Source organism: Alligator sinensis, unplaced genomic scaffold (genome assembly GCF_000455745.1).
Source record: "Alligator sinensis unplaced genomic scaffold, ASM45574v1 scaffold1496_1, whole genome shotgun sequence".
Taxonomy (NCBI): domain Eukaryota; kingdom Metazoa; phylum Chordata; order Crocodylia; family Alligatoridae; genus Alligator; species Alligator sinensis.
Window position 1 is genome coordinate 270,481 of NW_005842615.1, and position 6,539 is coordinate 277,019.

A 6,539-nucleotide genomic window follows, 5' to 3' on the forward strand; every position below is an offset into this window, starting at 1 on the left:
GAGTCGACCCCAGCTCAACAAGTCCCTTTCTGGTTTATTGAACCTTATATCTCTTCTGTTTTTCCTCCTCTCCCCTGCTTTTAGTTACAGCTCCTTCCCCATTTCATGATGACCTGTTTACTAGGGTAGAAAAAAAAATCACTAGAATGGGACAAACATCTCCATTCAAAATAATTTTTTTCCACGGGGAACTGGGTTTTTCTCAAAGGGAAAATGTTTTGTCTTGGTCCCCTCGTACATTTTTAGGTTTTCACTGAACACTAAAAACCCTTAACACCCCTCCCCCCCACACCAAGAAACAAACAAAAAGAATAAGGAAGACAAGACAAACCTGATTTTTAGGTACAGCATTTGGTTGCTGGAAATTAAACATAATTTGGTTTGGGGCTTTGGAGTTTTCAGCGACAGGATGAACATTTTCCACGTAATCCCCATTTTCCCTGATCGCCTTTAAAGATCACCAGTCTGTCCAACCTAGAGCATGTGGGAACAGGCCAGAACCTAGGTTCTCATCACCGAATCATAGAAAATGAGGGCTGGAAGGGACCTCAGGAGGTCATCTTGTCCAACCCCCTGCTCAACACAGGACCATCCACAACTAGATCATCCCAGCCAAGTTGGGTCTTAAAAACCTCCAAGGATGGAGCTTCCACCACCTCTCTGGGTAACCTGTTCCAGTGCTTTACTACCCTCCTAGTGAGAAAATTCTTCCTAATATCTAACCTCAACTTCTCTTGCCACAACTTGAGACTTACTCCTTGTTCTTTCATCTGCCCCCACTGAGAACCGTCCAGCTCCATCCTCTTTGGAAACCCCTTCAGGGAGTTGAAGGCTGCTACTAAGTCCCGCCTCGGGCTTCTCTTCTGCAGACTAAATAAGCCCAGTTCCCCTCATAAGTCATGTCCCCCAGTCCCCCAACCATTTTCACTGCCCTTCACTGGACTCTCTCCAATATGTCCACATCCCTTCTGTGTGTGGGGGTGGGGAACAAAACCCGACACAGGACTCCAGGTGTGGCCTCACCTGTGCCAAATAGAGGGGAATAATCACTTCCGTGAATCTCCTGGCAACACTCCTACTAATGCACCCCAGTATGCTGTTAGTCTTCTTCGCACCAAGGGCACACTATTGACTCATATCTTGCTTCTTGTCCGCTACAACCCCAAGGTCCTTTTCTGCAGAGCTTAGCCGGTTGGTCCCAAGCCAGCTGGTTCTTGTTTTGGTCCAACATCCCCTGAATCAGCTGACAAACTCTGCACAAGTTATTCCCCTAATAAGGGACTGGGAGATAGTGTTGCTTCTGCTGCAGGCCTGAGGGAAGCCCTACACTGTGCCCCTACATCAACCACCCCGGGTAGATTTCTGCCGGGAGCAGTGTCACTAGGGCACACAGCAGCATCAGCCAGCATCTCTCCCCTGAGAGATGCCCTTTCTCCTCTAGCCCATTTTTCCTTCTTTCTGCTACTCCTCACCCCATCTTGGAATGAGTCCTGTGCTCAGGGCATGGTCAGTTCTAGGCCCGGGTCCATTTGATGCTGGTAGTACAGCCTGGGCCATAAGGTGATGCCTGCCCTACAGCCTCTGCCCACCAGCTGAAGTGGCATGATGAGGCCACAGTGCCATGACACATCTGGCTCCAGGGGGGTTGCCTGAGCAAAGGCCTCTGGACTGGACCCAGTAATTCCACACTTAAAATCCATTAGCTACTAAATCCTCTCCACGCTCCTGGGAAGTAGGTAAGCACTTACAGATGGGGAAACTGAGCGACACAGAGGCTTAGGCCCACGGCCATGGAGTGAGTCAGTCCCGGGGCAGGGATTAGAATATAGGAGTTCCTGGCACCCACGCCTGTGCTGAGCCCTTTAGACCACCCTGCCTAGGGTTGCCAACCCCCAGGATTGCCCTTGAGTCCCCCAGACTTAGACATGAAATCTCCCAGAGACTGTTGAGTGTCACCTGGGAAATAAACGCTAGGAAATTCATTAAAATAAATATGAAAGATTGAATCAGATTTATACAGTAGTCCAGTGGGTTCTTAAAATGTAATAGTAATGTGCATTTGCCATCCTGACGTAAAGTCAGGAAGGCTTGCGTATGTCAACAGAAAACACCATAATCTGTAACTAATATACGCAAGCCCGCGGGCACATTTGTGTTGTGTGTCATAAGTATGTTGGCAAAACTCCTGGAATAGGTTCAAGCAGAGCTGGCAACCCTACCTGCTGCTCCAGACTCGCATCTCCTCCCTGTGACAACTCTCAGTTTGGCAGTGGCCTCCCAAGTCTCCACAGGGCATGAACACTTCTGGAGATCCTTAGGGCTGCAGAACAGTGCAGTGACTTGGACCCCCAATAATTGTCTAATGCAGCCAGAATAGGGGGCAACAACAGCAGAAAGATGGCAGCAGTTCCAACTGGAATCACGAGTTCTGTCTTTTAGGAGCAGAAGCTAAATCTAAACATTTCCAAAAGGTCTGGGCATTCTCAGTTCCAGTTGACTTCATGAGGAACTGGAGCCATATCAGGCCCTGTTTATACCTTAAGTCCTGACCCAGATCAGATTGTGCAAGGCACTGTACATGCATATACAAGAGGGAGTCTGTCCTGAAGAGCTCATTGCTTAAATCAACATGGGAAGAATTATTATCGAGAAACAGAAGTGCAGTGATTAAGTGACTTGCCCAAGATCACAAAGAAGTCTTTGGCAGAAGCATGAATCTGAACCTAAAGGCCAGGTACAGACGTTACATTTTTACCAGTATAAGTGACTGGAAACCAGTTTCTACCTGTTACAGAAAAGAAGTCTGGCACACAAAACCATAGTTTCATAGTTGATAGGGTCGGAAGGGACCTGAGCAGATCATCAAGCCCGACTCCCTGCCATGGGCAGGAAAGGATGCTGGGGTCAAACGACCCCGGCTAGGTGGCTGTCTAGCCTCCTTTTGGAGACCCCCAGGGTAGAATCGAGCACCACTTCCCTTGGAAGTTGGTTCCAGCTCCTAGCCGCCCTGACAGTGAAGTAGCGCCTCCTGATGTCTAGCCTGGATCTACTCTCAGTCAACTTACAGCTGTTGTTCCTTGTTACTCCCAGTAGTGCTCGGGGGAATAGGGACTCTCTCATTGTCTGTTGGTCCCCCTTGGCAAGTTTATAGGTGGCCACCAGATCCCCTCTCACCGGTTCAGGTCCCGTAGCCTCTCCTCATAGGGCTCCTCATAGGGCCCTGCTGCCCCATGATCATGCGGGTGGCCCTCCTCTGGACCCTGCCCTCCTCTGGACCCTGCCAGTCAATACCCATAACAGAACATAAGTTCAGCACACATAGATTGGTGTAAAAATGGCAGCACCCAGTCTAAGTTTTGCCCCCACCCCCCACCAAAGGGTGAATGCGTGTTCTGTTCACTACTGATCTAAACTATATCACTTACAGAAAATCACGTCACTTAGATCAATTCTGGCTCAGGCTTTTTGAATGTCTGTACCTAACCAAATTGTTCAAGCCTTAGTATTTTATTCACAAAAGCATTCTTCCTCTCAACAAATCAACATCAGGACTCTGACCAGCCAGATTCCCATTCTGGACAAAACAAACATAAGCTAATCATTATCTCTGCAATCCCTAGAGGCTTTGAATCCTACCAGGAATCAAGTCAAAGTTGTTCTGTTCTAGGAAGTTCTTTTCGAATGTCTCTCTTCCTGCTTTATTGCGTGCCATGAAGCCTGCATGTCTCCAGTATTGGCCCAAGAGATGTTCCTGTATTTCAGGCCTGGATTCAGCAAAGCACTTAAGTCTGTTTTTATGTGCTAGGCTGGACAGGGGCCCTATTAGGGAAGGGAATGATATTGTTATATTTATATAGGCCCCAATCCTGATATCCTTCCTCCAAGCTCTCATGGCTTTAGCATTGACCCTACAGCTTACACAGCACTCTTGGATCCATGGGGATGGTCACTGTTCTAGTTAAGTGTGAAAACAATTTTGCAAGCTTTCTCACAAAGACAGAAATGCTAGGAAAGCAGGCTGCATTTTAAAAGACACTGGCTCACCCATTTGTAGGTTAGCACAATGAAGCAGCTCACTTTTACAAACAACTTGGTCTGTTTCTATCTACTGGGAATCCCAGTGTACAAGTGTGCTAATCAAAATCATTCCTGCATTTGAAAACATGATCTGTTTTTCTAGCTTAGACATAGTCATTAGTGGCCATGTGCATATAGGCACAAACACATACAGTCTAGCACATGATGTATTCTAACTTTCTAGCATTTCTGTGTTTGCAAACTATCTTTCACACTCTCATACAACCCCCTCCCCACCCCCCCCCTCTCACACACACACACACACACACACACACACAAACACACACACACACCCCTGCTGCCACCTCCTTGCAAACTTTCACGCTCTCATACAACCCCCTCCCCACCCCCCCCTCTCTCACACACACACACACACACACACACACACACACACACACCCTAATTTAAATGGCCATGTCCCTACTCTGGAGATTGTCAAATCCCATTGCACTTGCATAGAGTTGCCATCTCTCCCTCTCATACACATATACAAGTCCTTTTTCTCTCACATACATGCATGCACAGTCTCTTTGCCACGCAGTCACATGCACTCTCACATACTCTAATACACTTTGTGGACCACTTTGTAGGACACTGTGGACCTGAATCAAAAGCCTGTGCTTCTATTCTGGAGCACTTCAGATCCATCCTTTCCATGTTGAACCCATGTCTATGTCCATAGTACTTAGAAACAGGGTCCCTTTCACTCCTTTTCTCACTCATACAAACACACCCACACCTACACCCACACATACACACAGGGCTCACCCCCTTTGTACATGTGCACCCCATTCTTGCTACTTCCTTCACAGTTTTGACTTGTGCTTTCATTTCCAATCAATGTGATCTGGAGACACTGTGAGCACATGGGTTCCAAGCCAGGAATCCCATCTGTTCTGGTCATAATCACATGAGGAAGAGCTGCCCAAATCCAAAGGAGTGAAGCAGAGAGAAGTATCAGCTTCCAATTCGTAATAGTTCTGATAAACACATGTCTGTGACTCACATTTATCTGCCCTGTCCATAGAGCCAAAGGTTATATTGTGCGTCACTCAGGGCCAACTCTGGAGGGGTGCTGAGCACTGTCAACTCCCACTGATTTGAACAGGCATCGAGAAGGCTCAGCTACCCGCAGGATAAGCATGGAATAACCTTGCCCATCAAGGAAAGTCTAAGCAGATAAGTACTTTTAAAAATCTGGCCCTCACTGGTTACGGCTTAGTAATCTAGTAGCATAAGGGTTTATATTTCCTATATGTCCGTCTATCCTGCCTAATGTGATTGGTCATAGGATCATAAGAATATAAGGGGGGAAAAAACCTCACAAAATCATCTAGTCCAGCTCCCTGCTCAGGGCACTAAACCAGGTCATTCAAGGGTCTGTCTAACCTGCTCTTGAAAATTTCTGGGGATGGAGAATCCAAAATGTCTCTCGGTGGCCTCTTCCAATGCTTAACCACCCACAAGGTCAGAAAGTTTTTCCCAATCTCCAACCTACATTTTTTTCTGCTGCAGTTTGAAGTCATGGCTTCTAGTCCCATCCTTTACAGTCACAAAGAAAAGTCCCTCCATCCTCTTTATAAGCAACTTGTAGCTATTTGAAGATTGTTAGGAAATCCCTTCAGTCCTCTCTTCGCCTGATTAAATAACCCTAGCTTTTCCAGCCTTTCCTCATATGTCATGCCTGCCAGGCCTCTAATCATTTTTGTCACTCTCTGCTGGGATCTTTCTAATATGTCCATGTCTTTCTTGCAGATTTAGAGAGAGATAATGTCAGTGGAGTCAGTCCTGATCAACACCAATGCAACTAAAAATTGCTTCCAGGAACCACTGGTAACACTTGACTCTAGATCATAATTCAGATTTCAAACACCTCAAAATGTGGAAGAAGGTCTTTGGTTTAGTCCCAGCTTCACCTGTTACTTTTTCCTCCCCTCTTGCCTGTTCCATAAGCTACACAAGCTATTTCCCCAGCATCTTTACCTACCACTATGGGGAACTTCTGGGAGGTGGGAAACTTTGAAATGTCACCAGGAACAACACTGGAAAAGCAGGGGAGGGTTATAACTTGAACCAGTTTTTACTAGCTCTGGCTTTTCTTTTTTCTTCTTTAAAACACTTTTAGGTTTGTAAGGCAGCCAAAGAGAATTATGAGCATGGGCTTGGTATCAACGCAAGAGCAGAAACGCTGAAGTCACCCTAGCAGGAATCCACGCTGGGTGGCACGTTGCCTATTTCAAGGCTATGCAGGGAGGGAGGAGTCCCCTTCAAAGAAGAAATGGCCGTTACGTCAGGTTACTCCCAGCTGCAGCGGGAACTGGCATGCTAACAGGGCTGGAAATCACCTGTAACACAAGGATAAGACTCCTTCCATTCTCTTAGCCTTGTAAAGGGTCCCATCCAGCCACTGTGTTTCACACTACTTGTACAATACCGTGCATAGTACAGCTATCAGCTCTTCC